Genomic DNA, 21,376 nt, shown 5'->3' with positions numbered 1-21,376 from the left:
ATGCCATGAGCACCCTACAGGGTCACCTAGGTGTAATCTGCACAGGACTTTTTACCCACCCCCAGTTCTAATGAATCCCTCCTGTATACACCGAATTCGATTTCAACTTTGATTTTGGGCGCTTTATATTTTCCTTCGGCAACAGGCATGATTAATCCGGAGTGACCCTACCTTTCCTTGCGATATCCAGAAGTGGATATAACTCTCGATATTTGATAAGCCAGCACCAGGAAGTATGCAGCTTCCTTCTTTGTGGGAATAAAGTGCCTGGAAGCAAAGCAGCCTGTCCCTGATTGGTCAGGGTGTCAGTTCAAAGGCTTCCTGGTTCCCAGGTTGCAAGGCTTCCCTCCCTGTCTTAAAGTGATTGCCTTCCCTTCCTTTCCCCACAACAAGCACTCTGGGAGGGAGGTGGAGAGAGCTCTGACAGAACTGCTCTGTGAGAACGGCTCTGAGAACTGTGACTGGCCCAAGGTCACCCTGCGGACTGCATGTGGAGGAGGAATGGGGAATCAAACCTGGTTTTTCAGATCAAAGGCAATGGCCCTTAACCACTACAGCAGAACTGGTTCTCACACCGTGGATGGATGTGGAACTAGCTGGACATTATGACGATTTTGCTAGATTCGTTCCTGATAAATCTCTCTGATCTTCTCCAACCTGGATGTCCCTGTTTTAATAAGCTTTGTTGGTGGTCTCAACTTATCCCTATTTGGTGGATATTGGAATTTTCTCATCACCAGCCCTTCACAGAAGTCATTTTTTTCAGTATCCCCCCCCCGCTGTACTACAGGCAGGCTTAAAAAAAATCCATAATCCCTGTGGTGTTACAGCTCTACAACAACCTATGGCCAATTTCTCTCTTTCTGTATCCACCTGAAGAGATGGCAATCCTTTTTGGAAGGGAGGGACCAGGGGCATTTTTTACTTTCTTGTGAACACCACCTCTACCCCCTTTCTTTTCTGTTTCCCTGATCGTATGCCCTCCCCCCTCCCCCTTTCCAGCCAGGGCCCATTCCTCACACCAGGGGTAGTCAACCTGTGGTCCTCCAGATGTCCATGGACTACAATTCCCATGAGCACCTGCCAGTGTTTGCTGGCAGGGGCCCATGGGAATTGTAGTCAATGGACCTCTGGAGGACCACAGGTTGACTACCCCTGCCTCACACAATGCTTAATGCACTTCCAACGCCCTTTAGAAATAGATTTCCCCATTCGAATCATAGAGTTGGAAGGCTCTCCAGGGTCATCTAGTCCAACCCCCTGCACAATGCCGGAACTCACAATTACCCGCCCACCCACAGTGACCCCAATTCCATGCCCATGTGATGCCTCCCCCCCCCCCCAAAAAAAAAAATTCTCCATAATCCAGCCTGGCCTGGAGGGCATTCACCCACCATCCCACAGTGGTGCAATCAGCCATTTCCTGGGTATGCAAGGAAGGGCCACAAGAGACAAACACTGGCACATCCCTTCCTGCCCACCCACTCGCAACCCGCCTAAGTTCCTAAATTCACAGCTACCTGTTCTGCGCAGGGAAATCCAGCTGCCAAAGCGCAGGGGGAGCGCATTACCCCAGGGGGTGTGGCACCAGCCCTGGGCCCAGAGGGCTGAAAGCCAACACCGCCTCCCAGCTGTGCCCCTGTCCCCCCCCCCCCCCGGGCGCCTTCTTCCCAGCCCAACTTGTCGGCTCAGCAAGGCCAGGAATTCGCGGCCGCGGCAGCTGCTCCCTGCCAGGAGGGAGACCAGGCCGGGCGCTGGGTGCCCGGTAGGCCTGGGCGCCGGAGCGGGGGTCCATCTTCGCCTCGTCTCGCCGCGCCTTGGATGGGGAACCGGGAGCGACAGAGCGACCCCATCGTGTCACGTCCCGGCGGCTGCGGCGAGGAGAGCGGCGCGCCCCCCACCTGCCGCCCGCCGCCCGCCGCCCGCCGCCTCTCCCGCCCCCGGCCACGCTTGACCGGGAAGCTCCGGAGAAGAGCAGGCCTCCCCCGCGGCTCCTCCGGACCGCTGCGGGACTGAGGGAGCCGACCGGGCCTCGGCGGCGGCGGCTGCTGCTGCTGACCTCCGACCTGCCCCGCGGCCGCGTCTCCAGGTGAGCCCTCACCTGGGCCAGACAGGTAAGGGAAGGCGCCTCCTGCCTGGCGGAGGGCCGGGGAGGAGAAGCCTGAAATGTCATCTGGAGTTTGCAGGCTGTCTCAGAGTTTTATTTCAAGCCCAGCCTCTCCTTCCTTCCTTCCTTCCTTCCTTCCTTCCTTCCTTCCTTCCTTCCTTCCTTCCTTCCTTCCTTCCTTCCCAGCCTCTCTCTTTTGCATCTTGTAGCATTTTGGGTATTCTTATTTTTCTGGCAGGGGCCCAATCAGCCACAGGTTGCCCTTCCTTGCCTGCTTCCACTGTGATTTTTTGCTCGCCATGGCACTGATAAAACTGTTCTGACCGGGCAGTGATATCAGGGCTCTCTCAGCCTCACCTACCCCACAGGGTGTCTGTGGTGGGGAGAGGAAAGGGAAGGCGACTGTAAGCCACTTTGAGCCTCCTTCGGGTAGGGAAAAGCGGCATATAAGAACCAACTCTTCGTCTTCTTCTTTTTAGGAGGGGGGGGGGATGCTCACAGTTGACATCCATGGTGCTCAGAAGGCCTCAACAATTTTTAGTTGCGTTTAAAATCAAAAGGGGAGGGGAACACATGCACTTTTAGGGTTGAAGGAAACGTTTTACATTCCCCCCCCCCTCATATCAGTAAAAATTGGGCCCATGAAAGTCTATTACATTTTGCCTAAAACCTGATTTGGCATTGGGAGGAGGGGGGGACGACTTCATCTCTGTGGTCTGAAGATGAGCAGTAATTCCAGGGGGTCCCACCTGGAGGCTGGCATCCCTATCTCCAGGACTCACTGTCAAATGTCAGCCCTACAGTGTACAGAAAAACATCCTCCTGAGCATGTGTAAAGTATCACGCCTTCGCACTTGTATAACCACAACCCATGCTAATCAATCTGGGAGGGGGGAAGTTTTCAGGCTGCACCCACCTATCGAGAACTGCCATCTGCTCTCTTGCCTTTTTGACCAGGTTACTGATTGGGCAGATGAATGTTCTGCTTCCCCAAAGTTCTGCCTGCCACAGCTCACAAGGTAGAGAAAGCACTTTGTTGTTGTTGTTATGTGCGAAGTCGTGTCCGACCCATCGCGACCCCATGGACAATGATCCTCCAGGCCTTCCTGTCCTCTACCATTCCCCGGAGTCCATTTAAGTTTGCACCTACTGCTTCAGTGACTCCATCCAGCCACCTCATTCTCTGTCGTCCCCTTCTTCTTTTGCCCTCGATCGCTCCCAGCATTAGGCTCTTCTCCAGGGAGTCCTTCCTTCTCATGAGGTGGCCAAAGTATTTGAGTTTCATCCTCAGCATCTGGCCTTCTAAAGAGCAGTCAGGGTTGATCTCCTCTAGGACTGACCGGTTTGTTCGCCTTGCAGTCCAAGGGACTCGCAAGAGTCTTCTCCAGCACCAGAGTTCAAAAGCCTCAATTCTTTGACGCTCGGCCTTCCTTATGGTCCAACTCTCGCAGCCATACATTGCAACTGGGAAGACCATAGCCTTGACTAAACGCACTTTTGTTGGCAGGGTGATGTCTCTGCTTTTTAGGATGCTGTCTAGATTTGCCATAGCTTTCCTCCCCAGGAGCAAGCGTCTTTTAATTTCTGAGAAAGCACTAGGCAGGGGCAAAGTGGCCAGCTCTTTCTTTTCCTTGGCTAGTCTCTGGGACACTGATAGCGGCTGAGAACACCACCCCCCATATGAACAGGTGAAGCTTTTAAAGTCCTGACTTTGAGTGATTGGAATTGAGTGTTCCCTTTTCAAAGGTATCCCTGCTCACCGCCCACCTCTGCTACCATCAGGTGCTAACACTTTCCCCTTTCCTAAACAGACTTTTTACAGCCGCATAGTAGACAGACATTCAAGGATTGAAGAAGTTAAGAGCGGCAGACTAACCTGGAGAAAGGGGTTGGGTTCCCCACTCCCCCGCATGCAACCAGCTGGGTGACCCTGGGCTAGTCACAGCTCTCTTAGGGTTATTCTTGCAGAACAGTTTCTCTCGGAGCTCTCTCAGCCGCACCCACCTCACAGGGTGTCTGTTGTGGGGAGAGGAAGGGAAAGTGTTCATAACCCGGACTGGGATTCCTTTGGGCAGGGGTAGTCAAACTGCGGCCCTCCAGATGTCCATGGACTACAATTCCCAGGAGCCCCTGCCAGCGAATGCTGGCAGGGGCTCCTGGGAATTGTAGTCCATGGACATCTGGAGGGCCGCAGTTTGACTACCCCTGGGTATTGAAACGCAGGATGTAAAAAAAACAGCTTTTCTCTCTTGTTTGTCTCTTTCTGACTGTTGTGCAGCTGTTAAAGGTACAGGAGGAAAAGGTGGTGGTGGGGGATCTCTAATTCTCCCCCCATGTGAAACAAAGCCCTTTCGTTCTGCTGGGGAGAATGCAGAGGCTAACATGTGGCTACGGGATCCCGGCAGTGAGATGAAGTGTTTGACGGAGAGCCTTCCGGGAAGAGAGTGGAGATTCACACTGAGAGCTTAATTCGCTCGCATACAAACATGCCCTCTCGCAGGCACCTTCCCCGTGCGAACGAGAGTCTCTCAATCAGCATGCCTGGGATTCCTTCGCTCCTTTGAAGCAGGATGCAGAAAACAATGGTGTGCTGCTTTTTCTATTTGCCTGACGGCAGGTGGCTTTCGCTCAGTGCCAAGCAAGGACCGAGAAAAGAAATATGTACAGTACATTTCACTCTTAGGTAGGGCTGCTGGGTCCGGGTGGGGAAATACCTGGAGGTTTTGGGGTTGGGGCCTGGGGAGGAACTTCAGGAAGAAGAGCTGTTGTTTTGTACCCCCACTTTTTACTACCTGAAGGAGTCTCAAAGCAGCGTACAACTTCCTAGACTTCCTCTCCACACAACAGACACCCGGTGAGGCAACTTGGGTGGAGGGAGCTCTCAGAGAACTGCTCTGTGAGAACACCTCTAGGAGAGCTGTGACTGGCCCAAGGTCGCCCAGTTGGCTGGGGAATCAAATCTGGTTCTCCGGATCAGAGCCCACAGTTCTCAGCCACTACGACATGCTGCTTCTCAGGAAGGTACAATGCATTGAGACCATCCTCCGGAGCAGCCATTTTCTCCAGGAGGCGCAGTCACCATTGCCTGGAGAGAAATTGTAATAGCAGTAGCTTTGCAGGCCCCGCCTTGAACTCGGCTCCCCCACTGTTAGAGGTGGCTGTGATGTGTATCCTGCCCCCCCATAAGCAAAGCCCTAAAACATGGTCAAAATTAAGCACAGTGTGTCTTTCACAGGCTAATCGAGGAGAAGCCTTTGGACAGGGCCAGTTTAGAGAGCTGGAGGCCTGGAAATGGAAATGTGCTTCAGGACAGCTGCTTTATGTGTTATGCACAACACCTAGGGGTGTAGTGAATTTTTGCCACAAATGTGCCGGACGGTTGGACTTAGCCGTGTGCAAATGTCTTGAGCTGGATATTTGTGAACATCTGCTGGGACAGGTTAGAATCATAGAGTTGGAAGGGGCCATACAGGCCATCTAGTCCAACCCCGTGCTCAACGCAGGATCAGCCCTGAGCATCCTAAAACATCCAAGAAAAGTGTGTATCCAACCGTTGCTTGAAGACTGCCAGTGAGGGGGAGCTCACCACCTCCTTAGGCAGCCTATTCCACTGCTGAACTACTCTGACTGTGAATTCCCCCCCCCTGATATCTAGCCTATATAGTTGTACTTGAAGTTTAAACCCATTACTGCGTGTCCTTTCCTCTGTAGCCAACGGAAACAGCATCCTGCCCTCCTCCAAGTGACAACCTTTCAAATACTTAAAGAGGGCTATCATGTCCCTTCTCAACCTCCTTTTCTCCAGGCTGAACATTCCCAAGTCCCTCAACCTATCTTCATAGGGCTTGGTCCCTTGGCCCCAGATCATCCTCGTCGCTCTCCTCTGTACCCTTTCAATTTTATCTACGTCCTTCTTGAAGTGAGGCCTCCAGAACTGCACACAGTACTCCAGGTGTGGTCTGACCAGATTGGCCCTGGCATCAGGTTTTTGCAAAACTGCGCGCCCACAAAGGTGCTGCAGATTCAAGCCATTAGGCGGCCATTAGCATAGTCTCGGAAACAAGCTGCTAATTTATGACCGAGTGTTATGATTTGTGGCTGTTCTAATTGACTATCTGATCTGCAGCATGCTGAACAGAGCAGTTATGCAGCAAGGAGAGGGCAGGGAGGATAAATTAGTTGGACGGTGCAAGGAGGTGCAGGCAAGAAAAGTCAGCGGTCCTTAGGGATGCCAGCTTCCAGGTGGGGCCTGGGGATCCCCCAGAATTACAACGCATCTCCTGACAACCTAGATCAGTTTCCCCACTTAAAATGGATGCCTTGGAGGGTGGAATCTAGAGCATTGCACCCCACTGAGATTCCTGTCTTTCCTGAGCTGCACTTTCAATGCACTTTAGAAGTAGATTTTCCTGTTCTGCACAGGAAAATTCAGTTGCAAAAGTACACTGAAAGTGCATTATCCAACACATGTGGAAAAAACCAAAGATGATAGATATAGACAGACAGATTGATAGATTTAAAAAATGGGCTCTGAGGCTGAACCCTGCTTGCTATGCCATGGCAGCAGAAGTGCTACCTTTTAAAATTTGGGTGTGGAGGGTGGGGGACATTCACAAATAGCAGCCAGACAGCCACCATATCCATGAAATTCTCCCTGATGTCTAAACAATTTGTCTCTTTGTATTTTAGTTGTTGGCCATATTGTTCTTTACACTAGGCAAATAGGGGGTGTGCTACTTATCCTGGATGCTTTAGGCTGATCCTGCATTGAATAGAGGGTGGGACTAGATGGCCTGTCCGGCCCCTCCCAACTTTGTGATTCTATGATTCTAAGCAGTGGCTGGACAGATACGTCCCCTGGATGCTTTAGGCTGATCCTGCATTGAGCAGGGGGTGGGACTAGATGGCCTGTCTGGCCCCTTCAAAACTCTATGATTCTACGATTCTACCCCAATTTACAGGGCTGTTCCATGGGAGGGAGGGGGAAAGGGGACGGAATAACCCGTACAGTTGCCAACCTCCAGGTGGGGACAGAGAAAGTGACTTGGCAGGCTTGCAGAGAGTAAACAACCAACAAAGCTGACAAACCAGCTACAGAGGTTAAGTCAATAAGCGAAGTCTTCTTTTTAGAGCCAGTTAGGTGTAGTGGTTAGGAGTGTGGACTTCTAATCTGGCATGCTGGGTTCGATTCTGCGCTCCCCACATGCAGCCAGCTGGGTGACCTTGGGCTCGCCACTGCACTGATAAAACTGTTCTGACCGGGCAGTGATATCAGCGCTCTCTCAGCCTCACCCACCCCACAGGGTGTCTGTTGTGGGGAGAGGAAAGGGAAGGCGAATGTAAGCCGCTTTGAGCCTCCTTCGGGTAGAGAAAAGCGGCATATAAGAACCAACTCTTCTTCTTCTTCTTCTTCTTCTTCTTCTTCTTCTTCTTCTTCTTCTTCTTCTTCTTCTTCTTCTTCTTCTTCTTCTTCTTCTATGGCTTCATTCCCTGTAGAAGCCCCTCCCCTCCTCAAACCCTCCCCTTCCCTGATTACACTCCAAGGGTCTCCAGGAATTTCTCAGCCTGGAGATGGCAACCCAAGGAAAGATAGAACATAAGTCGGAGCCCTCTATATTTTCCATTTTAGAAAATCAACTTAACCTCTGAAGACTTGCGAGCGAGATTGCTGGTTTTATTTTCATTTGTCAGGAATCTCGACTAAAGGAAAAGGGGGGAAATCGGGCAGTTTCAGCTCCTGAAATGCCCACCCAGTGATTTTGCTTCGGAGGACACATGGGAGGGATCTGAGCCAGCCACTGGGCCAGGCCGAGCAGCTCAAGAATCCCAAACTTTGCAGCCCGTAAATAGCACAAGGAGCTCGGTATCTGAGCCACAGGGAGCCCTGGCTCCCCCTCCCCATGTACGGAGAGAAGCCAAACCCTAGATCTCCCCGAAAGTATCCCATTGAAAGAGGCACCAGCTCTGGGATTGATCCAGGGGGCTCCCTCTTCTCTGCTTGTCCTCCTTTTGTGCCAACAGGCCCAGGAGTGGTTTCAGGATTCGCAGGTCCCCTAACACCAGAGCCTGTTTATGGATTTGCGCTGCCCTAGCAGAGTACAATTGCAGCGGAAGCAGCCAGACTGGGGGTGGAAGGGCCGTCCACATTGGAAAGGAGTGTCATTCCAAGTGTTCTTAAAAAGGAAAAGGTGTGTGTGTGTGTGTGGGGGAGAGGATACAGTCCTGCGGGAAGACACCATGAGGGGCCTCTGGAAGCATGTGCTACATGGATAAACTGGCCCTAAACAGGCCCTAGAATGATCGTATGGGATAATGGGACACAGCAGGGGCTGGGCCAGCTTCCCTTGTGCGGTGAGGTTGCCAGTCCTTCCAAGTGGGGTCTGGAATTCTTCCCAGTTGAACACGGGAGGACAGCCTCACTGGCATCAAAATCTCACTGAGATACCTCCCAGTCCCAGACTTCATCCTCCCCAGGCACTGCTCCCAAATCTCCAGGAATTTCTCAAGCTGGAGTTGGCCTCCCCACAGGGTCCTCAATTTTGCCTATGCGTGCACACCTGCAAACGGACCCCTTGCTGCTATCTCTGCCCGGGTTAGAAAGCGTTACCTTGGCGTGCCTCTTCCTCATCGCTCTGTACCCTAGCCCCATTCACTCCCTTTGCTCATGGTGTCGGCCAGTATAAACATTAAATGAAAAGTTGTTTGGGCCACTGCGGGGACACGGAATAAAACAATGGCCAATCACAGCAAAACAATCTGCAGAGCGTTAGTTAAATACAATAAAGAACAGCTGGTGGCTGATGATTGACACATCAGCTACCAGCACAAAACCCATAGAAACCTTGAAAGCAATACAACAAGCTGAGGGTAAGGGGGGGGGGGAGGGAGGGGAGATGACCCAATCTCTTGCCGAAGACCCAGGAGTATAAAGCAGTGCTTAATACTCAAGCAGTGATGCAAGGAGAACAGATGTTCAGATAGAGTTGCATGAATTGGGTGCCTCAACTGAGACGTCTCAGTGCACATCACTTCAGAGGGTGGAGGCACACAAGGTGGGGATCTTAAATATTGAGCAGGTTTTTAGGGGAACGGGGGGCACTTCTTTCAAATACCCTGATCCCAGGCCATTTAAGGTTCTGAATGTGAGAGCCAGCATTTTGAATTGTATCTAGGAATGAATGGAACAACATTTTGGAACTGTCTATATACATTCCTACTAACCTTCAGTCAACAGTTTTGCCACCACATCCTGAATCAAAGGCGGGTTATGGAACAGTCTCCAAGGGCAGCCCCATAGGTCATGAATTGCTGTAGTTATGATCAGAGCCCAGTTCTGGACAAAGCAACAGACTGAATTTGGCAACTGTACCACGGCACTAGCTTGCAGCACCACACTCCCTCCGTGGCAGGTCTGGTGATGGAATTGCAGGCTCTGAAGAGTGGGAAGGAGGTAAAAGGTTTGCCTCGTTGTTGCAATCTCTGATCATCAGCACATTCTGATTGATGCTTCCTGAGTTCCTGGATCTGGCGGACTATCTCATTCTCACTCTCTTGACCTGCCGTATAGCTATAAGAACCAGGGCTAACAGAGAGGAGGGCACCGGGAGAGGCAGGATCATCCCACATAATCTGGCTACTCAATCTCAATTCCAAGAAAAACAATTAATCAGGTCTGCTTATGGGGAAAAAAAGAGATTTGCCTTAACTGCAAAAACCAGCTTTCCAGGAATTGTATAATGTACTGTTAATGCTAACTGATGCAAAATAAGACATCCTACTCTTAGGGTCCCACACTGTAATGCATACCTTAATTTGGAGCTCCTCACCCTAATCCCCAATGGTATTGATTCCCAGCTATTGCTTGAAGAAGCTAAAGATTGCTCCCTTGAAGAAGCTAAAGATTGCTCAACGATTGTAAACTGGGGGAAAATTCACCGCTGAAATGTACAGAAGAGAATTGTGGAGGAAGAGATTAATTTATCACTGGCAAATTGAAATAATTATCTCTTTACTTTGTTCAGCGGAATAGTGTGTCCCGTGGAATAATCTTATTTGCTGGCTGTAAATTGGAGAACGGAGGCTTTACTATTTATTTCTTTCCTAACCTTGCGGGAGTTTCTTGGCACACCATTCAAATCGCCTCATTTTTCCATTGGCTCGTCTTCCCGGTGAGGTCATAACCCTGGGTCTGTGACATCATACCTGGCTAGGATGGGGAGCCCAATGATGTTGTCGTTGGGATCCGGGAGAAGCTTGCGTAGAGCACTAAACAAAAGAGCTGTTTTGATTGCAGGCTCCCCGGAGGAAGATTAACTAGGGCTGAGAGGGGCTGGGAATGTGTCCGGCATCCACAAGGGAGGCTAAATATAGACAGCTTGGCAAGGGAGGTATTCACAGCTCTTTAATGAGGGACTCAGAGCTGCAACGGGGGACTCTGCCTGGATACTGAGCCAGCCTGCACCTGCAACATGTAAATCATGATTATGCCCCTGCTGAAATCACCCTCGGTTCTCCCTTTCTCAATAAAACTGGCCCCTGAAATGTCATGACCATTTCCGCATTTCTCTCTTCCTCGATGATGTGTCATTTGATGGCATTTTCTCACTCAAGTGTTGGTCACAATTGCTTTTGCTTTCCATCTCTGCACTTGGAAATCCCGGCTGCACTGTATCTATTCCTTTCTTGAGAATGTGTTTGCCCCACCTTCTCAGCATGAAAAGGACCACTAGGACGGCTGAGGAGAATAACAATCACATAAAAGTGACTTTACAAGATACGAGGAATCTACACGGAGGCCATAAAAGGAAGACTGGTTCAGGTGGTTCGCCATGTTGGTCTGAAGCAGCAGGACTAAGTTGGAGTCCAGGGACACCTTTAAGACCAGCAAAGTTTTATTCAAGGTGTGAGCTTTTGAGTGCATGCACACTCCTTGAAAAAAAAAATTAAGACTGTTTCAGGAAAGAAACTTGGTGGCTAAGAATCAACACCCCCTGCCCCAAATCCTTTCAGAACACCATGCTTTTACCAACCAATGAGAGATGAACAGAACTGGCATTTCATATAGAGTTGGAGATTTTGTGTGGGAAGTCTGGAGAGGGTGAGATCTGGAGAAAGGAGTGACTTCAGCTGGTTGTCGTGGCCTCCAAGTCAGCCGTTTTATTCAGGGGAATATGCCTAGGTTGTTTAGAGCCATGTTCCCCAACCGCCGGGCTGCAGCCCGGTAGTGGGCCGTGAGGCCCTTGGTACCGGGCCACATCAGGGGGAGGCACGGGCGCCGGTGCACCAGTGGGTGCGCCTCCCCCCTGCAGTGTGGCCTATGTGGTGATGGGAGGCGTGGGCGCAAACGCGCAGGCGCACCTGCACCCGTACCTCCCCCCCCTTGCATTTGCGTTCATGCCTCCCAACGACGCCTGCGTCTCCCTCTCCCCCCCCCCGGGTCCCCAGCACGAAAAAGGCTGGGGACCACTGGACTAGCGATCAGTTGTAATACAGGGTTGTGAGGTCCACCCTAGCCACTGGTGGGATATTTATTTATAATTTAACTTTTATACCACCCCTCCCTGCTAGGGGGCTCAGGGCGATTTACAACAAGAATCAATAAAATATTGCGATGTTAAAAGTTCAATAGACACATTCAAACAATAAGATCCAGGACATCCCCTGCCCCCCTCCTCACTGTCTGCGCCATTTCTGCCCATAGATGTGGTCATTAACGTGATGGCGTATGCCCCCATAAAAGCAGAAGAAGAAGGGGGGAGACATGGAGGAGAGAGGACGGAGGCCCATTTTGTAATTAGGCTGCCATTTAGGCCTTCTCTCTCCTGTGCTCACCACCTTGATAGCCACACGGCCTAATTAGGGTCCTTTAGCCAAGGCCCCATGAATCACAGTGAGAGAAACCCCCTTTTTAATATTTTTACTGCAGAAGAAATATAGGCACAGGGGAGTTTCCAAATCTATACAGAGAACAATAGGATTGTATAGTGTTAAATACCCTGTTCTTGGAGGCTGGGAAAGATGATGCCCTTGCAGGATGAGCCAATAGCCTGGGGTCTCTACCTCCCCACTCCACCTCCCGGGAACACCATACAGGCTTTCCACCCGCCCTCCAGGAACTTCTGACAGGTCCAAAAAGCTGCTCACATGCTTTAGGATGCTTAGGGCTAATCCTGTGTTGAGCAGGGGGTTGGACTAGATGGCCTGTATGGCCCCTTCCAACTCTTTGATTCTATGATTCTATTATTCCCCCCCAGCCTTGAATTGTTTACATAAACAGAAGGGACACACTCTTCTTCCATTTCTCTAGTTTTGATAAGGACTATCTCAGCTATAAAATAAACTTTGTGAGAGAGCTTATCAAAAACTACACTCCAGAGAGGAACAGGCCGTTTTCTCTGCCTGGTCAGAACCGAAGACTTGAGCCAGGACAAAATTACAGCCAATCCCTAATAACTGTATGATCAATCAGAAGGTGGCAATCATTTTCTCTACGACCAAGCCATCAACCTCAGGCTCCTTCCCTGCCTACTTGCACTGAAAAAACTGCAAAATTACCAACAAGACAACAGCAATTGATAAATAGGTGGAATGACGGAGCACTTTGAAATTTTAGGGATTTTTATTGTATTTTAAAATGTTTTATCATCTTATGACGATGTAGTGGCTAGGAGTGCTAGTGGTGGATGTCTAGGGGTGTGGACTTATAATCTGGTGAGCTGGGTTTGATTCCCCGCTCCTCCTCTACATGCAGCCAGCTGAGTGACCTTGGGCTCGTGCCACAGCACTGATAAATCTGTTCTGACTGGGCAGTAATATCAGGGCTCTCTCAGCCTCATCTCCCTCACAGGGCATCTGTTGTGTGGAGAGGAAAGGGAAGGTGACTTTAAGCCACTTTGAGACTCCTTTGAGTAGAGAAAAGTGGCATGTAAGAACTCCTTCTCCTTCTGTGTAATTCACTGTTGTAAACTGCCCCAAGCCCACTTGCAGAGAGGGGTGGTCTAGAAATTAGATGATGATGATGATGATGATAATGAAGGCGTAAGGTTGCCAGATCCAGGTTGGGAGACTCCTGGAGATTGGGTGATGGAGCCTGGGGAGTTCAGGGATCTCAGTGGGGCACAAGGCCATAGAGTCTGCCCTCCAAACCAGCCATTTTCTCCAGCGGAACTGATCTCTAATCTAGAGATAAGATGTGATTCCGGGGGAACCCCGAATCCCTCCTGGAGGCTGGCATGCCTATTGTAACCTCAGGAGAACTTCAGGTGCCAATTTAGAGAATAGGGGAATCAGACAGATTGTCACCTGAAATCCCACAGCCTAGAGGCAAAGATTTGCTTCAGCTCTGATACACATGGGTGATGGTCTCAGCATTTTCTCAAGAGACTCGTATGTTTCTCTGTTCTCACAGTCAGTATAAGGTGCTGGCTTGAACCAACACACTGGAATTTATAGGCCACCTTTAGACTTTTCTCCCATATGGACCTATCTGGACCATTCAGGTCCAAATTAACATACTTTTCCATATAACTTTCTGTTTTCTGGAGAACGAGACATCTATTGCTTTCCATAGAGCCGTAAGTAGGATTGTGAATACCAAGTGGAGAAATTCCTGGCAATTTCAGGCCTGAACCTGGACAAGATTTGGGGAGGGCGTCACCCCAAGGGTCAGACATGACCCGGTGCTTGCACCGGGGATACCTTTACCTTTTACCTTTTAAAAACTGTCTTGTTGGTAACTTTGGCTGTTAATGTCATCCAAAGCAGTTGTTTTATCCAGGGGAATTGATCTCAGTTAACTGGAGATCAGCAATTCCTGGAGATCCACAGGTCCCACTGGATGATTGGGTTGCCCTGTGGAAAACATACTTGTTCTTCTTTCTGATACTTTCCTTCCCTGATTGTGTGCACTACAGCTGGGATGGCTGTGGAAACTCCATGTCCTGGCTCCCCTTCTATCCATAAGGGATCAGTAGAAGAAGGCTCAATAGAAGACACTCCTTCATTGTGTCATAGGAGTAGAGTAGGAGTAGAGTAATAATGGAGTGCGGAGTGAGAGGAGCTGTCTTCCCTGTTGCAGGACACTAGAGGGCAATAAAACTTTGCCTAAATCCAAGAGCGTTCCCAAGGTTTGACAGATACTGGTAAGATCTGTTAATTTTGGTACATTTAGCACTGCTGTAGTTCAGGCACAACATCCTGAGCACTTGTGCAATCAGCGCTGGGATGTACTTGCAATCAAATCTAGAGGACGACAGATCGTGAAGGTTACAGTGACTCCAAACCAACCTTCAAGGGACCTAAGTTATCCTGTGATTACAAAGAAATATGCTGCCTTTGGATACTCCGGGCTGCATTGACCACATCCAACAGGCCCTGATGCCAGTAGAGTCTAAGGCTAGAATAACATAATCAGAGAGTTGGAAGGGACCTTCAGGGTCTTCTAGTCCAACCCCCTGCAGAATGCAGGAAATTTACAACTAACTGCCCACCCACACTGGCCCCAATTCTATGCCCAGATTATCTCCCCCCCCCAATAACCCACCTCCTAACACCAAAGTAGTGTTCAGCATTTCCTTAGACTTGCAAGAAAGAGCTACAAGAGCCAAGCCCTTCTGCCTATCTACTTACAATCTGCTTAAGGTTGCCAGCTCCCAGGAGATGCCTGGAGATCTGGAATTGGAACAGATCTCCAGATGATAGAGATAAGTTCCCTGGGAGAAAATGACTATTTTGGGGTGCATTATACCCCACTAAGGTCCCTCCCCTCTCTAAATCCCACCCTCCCCAGGCTACACCCCCAAATTGCCAAGGGTTTCCCAATCCAGAGACAGTAACTCTAGTAGAGTTTCTTTGTTCCTCTATTACTTGATGACGGACAGCTCTCTACAGATTGTTCTTGAAAAGTTCTGTGGGTCTGTGTCTAGGCCTAAGTGTTTGTAATACGGCAAAGGAGGAGACATTTTCTTCTTTGGGGCATGTCCTGCAAAAGGATCTTAGAAGCAGGGCCAGTTTCAAGTCCTAATCTATGGCAAGGAACCCCATTGCTTTACTCCAGAAAAGGAGCTAGTTGTTCTTTGTTTTGTGGTTGCCAGCCCCCAGGTAGGGGATTTTATAATCCTGACACTCCCAGACTGAAATCCCACTCATCATTACTACTCATGCTCTAACCTCTCAGCCACATCTGATTCCTTGAGAATTAAATGTATGAGGTTCTTTCAAGACACACCCTCAGCCTAGGTTAACAGTCAAGAACCCATCCTCCTAATTCCTATGAAGCCACCTATGTATGGAAAACGTATTGCTTCTGTCTGAAGTAGCTACCACTACTTCTGGTTCCATATATATGGATGATGATCAAAATTAGGGATGGGAGCCTCCAGGTGGGGCCTGAGGATCCCCTGGAATTATAGCTCATCTCCAGATGACAAAGGCCAGTTCCCCTGGAGAAAATGGCTGCTTTGAAAGGTGGACTCCATAGCATTGTACTCCACTAAGGTCCTTCCCTGCCCCAAATGCCATCCACACCCAGTTCCACCCCTGAAGTCCCCAAACCAGAGGGGGCAACCCTAGTTTTGTGAGGGATCCCAAAATCTGAACCTCTCCTCCCAGTGTGGGCATAGCTTTTGCATAAATCCATCTCTAGAGTAATTTCTTTTTCTCTTCCCTCCCATCTTTCCCTCCACGGTCCAGAGAACATGCCTTCATGTTTGCTCGTCTGAAATATATGTGTTCTGACCATCTTGCTCTCAAAATATAACAATATTTTGGAATGGCGAATTCCAGCAGAGGCAAATACAAAAGCAACATGTTCATTCTCAAGCAAGACAGATGATGTGCCAGGCGATTAGATTTTGTTCCAAAGTAAACTCCAGTGATGGCTGTAAATTAAGGAGATGCCAGCAAACAATATGTCAAGATGAGTCGATAGCAGCTACAGCCAGGCTGAGGTGGGAAGCAGTTCGGCTTTTCACATCCTAAGAAGGCGGGGGGCACGCAGAGCCTGTACCCCAGTTTGGATCTGGCTGGCCAACCCTAAATCTAGGTCAGGCTCAGGACAGAATAGATCTTAGATTTTATCTTCACAGTAATCTTGGAGGTAGGGGAGAGACAGACAGACAACGAATGACTAGGATTCCCAATGCTGCCTTGGCAATGTTTGCAAGTTTGGGAGGCAACACCTTGGGAGAGCAGAGTTTGAGGGAGTCACGATGTCGTTTCCCAGCAACAATCTAGGCTGCCTCCCCTAATCTTTCAGGGAGACTAGAGGGAATTCCTATAACTTCACCGCAGGGAGTCCATTTCTTTCTCTCACACCTCATATGCTCTGAGGCAGGTAATTGGGGCTGGGGGTGGGTAAATGGGAGGCCTCCATATGACAAGCTCAGAGTAGGGTTTCCGAACTTGGGCCTATGCTCCTCGGGAAGCACCTGAGGACAGAGCCTCAGAAAGGGAAGCTCTCCTGATGTTTTGATGTCACAAAGCTCTTGGAGCTCCCCTCCCAATATCTGTTGTATCAGGGTGGGTCAGTTCCTAGTGTGTTGTGGTGTGTCTGTGGCAGCAACATCACTTCCATGTCTTCACCCAGAAGAGATATCAAAGCATTAAGAATGTCTGTCCTTCCCTTTTTTCTCCTGCTGCTTCCTGGAACAAAGGAGATCAGTGGCTCAGGGGTGAGTGGAAGGCAAAGGCTCAGGGGTGAGTGGAAGGCTGGGGTGCCAGATCTCGGTTGGGAAATACCTGGAGATTTTGGAGGTAGAAGCTGAGGAGGGTGAAGTTTGATGTGGGGAGGGCGTAATGTCGTAGAGTCTAACCTCCAAAGCAACCATTTTCTCCAGAATTGATCTTCATTGCTTAGAGATCAAGTGTAATATTGGCGGTTCTCCAGGTGCCACCTGGAGAGAGATAATCCTAGGTAAAGGAATCTCCCTGCTTGCAGCAGGCACCTGACAACCATAGCCCAAAGTAACCCATTGTGCTTGATTGTTAAGTGTTTTGGGATTCCCCCGCGCCCCGCCAAGGCCAGTAAGATTCATGCCTTCCTCTCCAGGCAATTCTAGTGAGCTCTTTGTGATGTCATGTCAATTGGTCTCCAGTTTCTCTCTGGAGATTGGCCCCGTCTGACCCATAGTATGTATAGAGATTCCCGCCCCCCAAGGCCAGTAACAGACATCCCCTCATCTCCAGGAAACTCAGGTGAGCTCTTTGTGATGTCATGTCAATTGGCCTCCAGTTTGTCTCTGGAGGTTGGCCCCCTGTCTGTCCCATAGTATGTTTAGAGATCCCCCCCAAGGCCAGTAAGAGTGTGTTTAGAGTCTCCCCCCAAGGCTAGTGTGTTTTGAGTACCCCTCCCCCTCAAGGCCAGTAAGAGGCATCAGTTCCTCACCAGGCAACTCAGGTGAGCTCTTTGTGGTGTCATGTCAGTTGGTGATGTCAGCATCCCTTCCTCTCCAGGCAACTCTGGTGAGTTCTTTGTGATGTCATATCAGTTGGTCTCCAGTTTCTCTCTGGAGGTTGGCCCCCTGTCTGACTCCTAGTGTGTTTAGAGTCCCCCCTCCCAAGGCCAGTAAGAGGCATCCCTTCCTATCCAGGCAACTCAGGCGAGCTCTTTGTGATGTCATGTCAGTTGGTCTCCAGTTTCTCTCTGGAGGTTGACCCCCTGTCTGACTCCTAGTGTGTTTAGAGTCCCCCCTCCCAAGGCCAGTAAGAAGCATCCCTTCCTCTCCAGGCAACTCAGGCGAGCTCTTTGTGATGTCATGTCAGTTGGTCTCCAGTTTCTCTCTGGAGGTTGACCCCCTGTCTGACTCCTAGTGTGTTTAGAGTCCCCCCTCCCAAGGCCAGTAAGAGGCATCCCTTCCTCTCCAGGCAACTCAGGCGAGCTCTTTGTGATGTCATGTCAGTTGGTCTCCAGTTTCTCTCTGGAGGTTGACCCCCTATCTGACCCATAGTATGTTTAGAGATTTCCCCCCCCCCCAGGCGAGTAACAGACATCCCCTCGTGTCCAGGAAACTCAGGTGAGCGCTTTGTGATGTCATGTCAATTGGCCTCCAGTTTGTCTCTGGAGGTTGGCCCCCTGTCTGTCCCATAGTATGTTTAGAGATCCCCCCCAAGGCCAGTAAGAGTGTGTTTAGAGTCTCCCCCCAAGGCTAGTGTGTTTAGAGTCCCCCCCCCTCCCAAGGCCAGTAAGAGGCATCCCTCTCCAGGCGAATCAGGTGAGCTCTTTGTGATGTCATATCAGTTGGTCTCCAGTTTCTCTCTGGAGGTTGACCCCCTGTCTGACTCCTAGTGTGTTTAGAGTCCCCCCCCCCCTCAAGGCCAGTAAGAGGCATCCCTTCCTCTCCAGGCAACTCAGGCAAGCTCTTTGTGATGTCATGTCAGTTGGTGATGTCAGCATCCCTTCCTCTCCAGGCAACTCTGGTGAGCTCTTTGTGATGTTATGTCAGTTGGTATCCAGTTTCTCTCTGGGGATTGGCCCCTAGTCTGACTCCTAGTGTGTTTAGAGATCACACCCCTCAAGACCAGTAAGAGTCATCCCTTCCTCTCCAGGCGAATCAGGTGAGCTCTTTGTGATGTCATGTCAGTTGGTCTCCAGTTTCTCTCTGGAGGTTGGCCCTCTGTCTGACCCAAAGTGTGTTTAGTGCTCTCCCCGCAAGGCCAGTAACAGACATCCTCTCATCTCCAGGCCACTGAGGTGAGCTCTTTGTGATGCCATACCAGTGCGTCTCCAGTTTGTCTCTGGAGATTGGCCCCCTGTTAAGTAAGGATTTGAACCCTCAGTTTGCACTTTATTACACAACTTGTGCTTCACTTACAACGATGGTTTCCAAGCTGCGTCTTGTGACCCCACAGGAGGGCCATGACTCCATGCTCTCCTCAGTCGCCTGAAACTCAACCCCTCCAAGATGGAGGTCTTGTGGCTGGGTCATAAGGTGGCAGAACAGGAAGCACACTTACCCTCTCTGGCGGGGACACAACCTGAGATCGCTCCCAGGCCACAAATTTGGGGGTAATCATTGATGCCTCACTGACACTCGAGGCACAGGTCAAGACGGTAACTAGCCAGGCATTTTTCCATCTCTGCTAGGCTCGGCTACTAGGGCCCTATCTGTCCACCAAACCCCTGGGCACCGTGATCCATGAAATGGTCCCCTCCAGTATAGATTTCTGTATTTGGCGCTACGCTGGCCTACCTTTGGGCTTGCTCAGGATCTTCAGCTGGTACAAAATGCAGCTGCTAGGGTCCTCACAGGTACATCATGGAGGGCCCACATCCAGCCAGCGCTGAGGCAGCTGCACTGGTTGCCAGTTACCTTCCGGACCAGGTTCAAAGTTTTGTTTTTGACCTTTAAGGCTATATGCGGTCTGGGCCAAGTGTATATGAGGGACCAACTGTTGCCTTATGCCCCCTGCAGGGCCTTACTCTCTGCGGGTTCTAATTTACTGGTCGTCCCTGGCCCCAGGGAGGTTCCCCTGGCTCAACCAGGGCCAGGGCCTTTTTGGTCCTGGCCCTGACCTGGTAGAATGAGCTGTTGGAGGAGCTGTGGACCCTGTGGGAGATTTTGGCATTCTGCAGGGCCTGCAAAACTGAGCTCTTCTGCCAGGTCTATGGCTGAGGCCGAGCGGCAAGGAAGAGCAGGGCCCCTCCCTCATAGAATGGTGGTAGCGAGTTTTATTAGCCCCCTCTCCACCTCCCCCCTTTAGATGGTGGCGATTAGGGTTTTCGTCTCAGGAGGAGTTTTTGCCACAATTCTTGGTTTTATAGGATTTTTATACTATATGTATTAGTTTTATCGGTTTTTAAGGAGATATTGGGTTTTTATCCGAATTGTAACCCGCCTCGAGCCTTCGGGGGGAGGTAGGTAATAAATAACAAAATAACAAAATAACAAAATAACAAAATAACAAAATAACAAAATAACAAAATAACAAAATAACAAAATAACAAAATAACAAAATAACAAAAACAATAATGCTCAGGAGGTCTCAGTGCTCAAACAGCTGTGCTATAAGAAGAGCCTGTGGGCCTCCCCCCTTTTTCCAGCAGCTGGGAAAGGAGAAGGTAGGACAGAGCTACCATATTCCTTCCCCTTCCTTTGACAGGTAACTTCACCCAGGTAACTTCAGTCATTCCTGGGGCTCAGCTCCCTCCCAGCCACCAGCAGTGTGGGAGGGGATGGGTGTAGTCTTGTGGGCCATTGCTTCCCAGACTCCACTGCTGGTGGCCAGGTCTAGCCTGTGTTATTGCCAGGCCTTGGGGCCAGGTGGCAGCGATATGGGAGGCAGTAGGTATCGTCTACGCCCAGGGCCTCTTGGATCTGTGCCAGTGGATGGCAGCTCGGCCCAAGCCCGCCTCAGCCTAAGGCAGTGCAGTGGTGGGGCTGAAAGGCAGAATAAGAGTAGAAGGGGGTCTCACTGCAAAAGCCTGAGAACTACTTTCTTACCAGCTTGGGGTAGTGGTTAAGAGCGGTGGCTTCGAATCTGGAGAACCAGGTTTGATTCCCCACTCCTCTTCCACATGCAGCCAGCTGGGTAGCATTGGAGCAGGCACATTTCTCTCAGAGCTCTGCCTCACAGGGTGTCTGTTGTGGGGGGAGGAAGGGTGGGCAATTGTAAGTGGCTTTAATACACCATTGGGTAGTAAAATGTGGGGTACAAAACCCCCCTCTTCTTCTTACAAGTAAACATTGGGATTATTTTATTTATTTATTGTATTTATATACCACCCTCCCCAAAGGCTCAGGGTGGTTTACATAAAACAGGAACAATACAGATAACTCAATATTTATGACAATAACTAGGGGCCAAGCCTGTTGCATTCAGGAATACAATAGGTGCTAGATTGGGGGTGGGGTGGAAGAACTCTGTGGATGGCCTCTCTCTCCCCCCAGGACTTAGAAAGCTGCAGGCAGCTGTTAGGGAACTCACCAGCAGCTCTCACGCAGCAGGGATTTGTAGCCTCCGAGCCTTGGATGGAAGTAGAAGAAGGAGGGGGTGATCAGGGGTGGAGGACGGAAGGTGATTGGCTGGGCGCTGGACAGACAGGCAAGCCGGTTGGAAGAGGAGGCACTCAGGGGCGGGACAGCCACCCTGAGTGGGTGTTAAGTGCTGAGTGGCACTTAAGCCATGATACGAGCTCCTCCTCCAAGTCCTTACCAGAAATATTAAGTGGAACAGATAACACAGTGCTAACAGTAGATGACATAGTAGAACGGTGGATCAGTGGGGAGAACGTTAAGTCTAGTCAACTAACTTATGCTGATGACCCTGTGGGTT

The 21,376-nt window shown here is 50.2% G+C and overlaps 1 protein-coding gene across 2 annotated transcripts in view; it reads left to right on the top strand.

The window, feature by feature from the left end:
- The first annotated feature begins 1,721 nt into the window (after positions 1 to 1,721).
- The window catches only part of ZNF385A (zinc finger protein 385A), a 238,801-nt gene continuing 219,146 nt past the window's right edge, over positions 1,722 to 21,376 (top strand). Inside the window, exon 1 of one of the 2 annotated variants that reach the window (XM_077329094.1) lies at positions 1,722 to 2,089. The gene's annotated coding sequence lies outside the window, so the exon portion shown is untranslated. Of the gene's footprint in view, positions 2,115 to 21,376 lie in introns of both variants that reach the window. The other variant, XM_077329092.1, reaches the window with a different exon arrangement.

Source organism: Paroedura picta, chromosome 3, assembly GCF_049243985.1.
Source record: "Paroedura picta isolate Pp20150507F chromosome 3, Ppicta_v3.0, whole genome shotgun sequence".
Taxonomy (NCBI): Eukaryota; Metazoa; Chordata; class Lepidosauria; order Squamata; family Gekkonidae; genus Paroedura; species Paroedura picta.
Note: the sequence above shows the minus strand (reverse complement) of the source record. Positions and strands in the feature narration are given on the sequence as shown.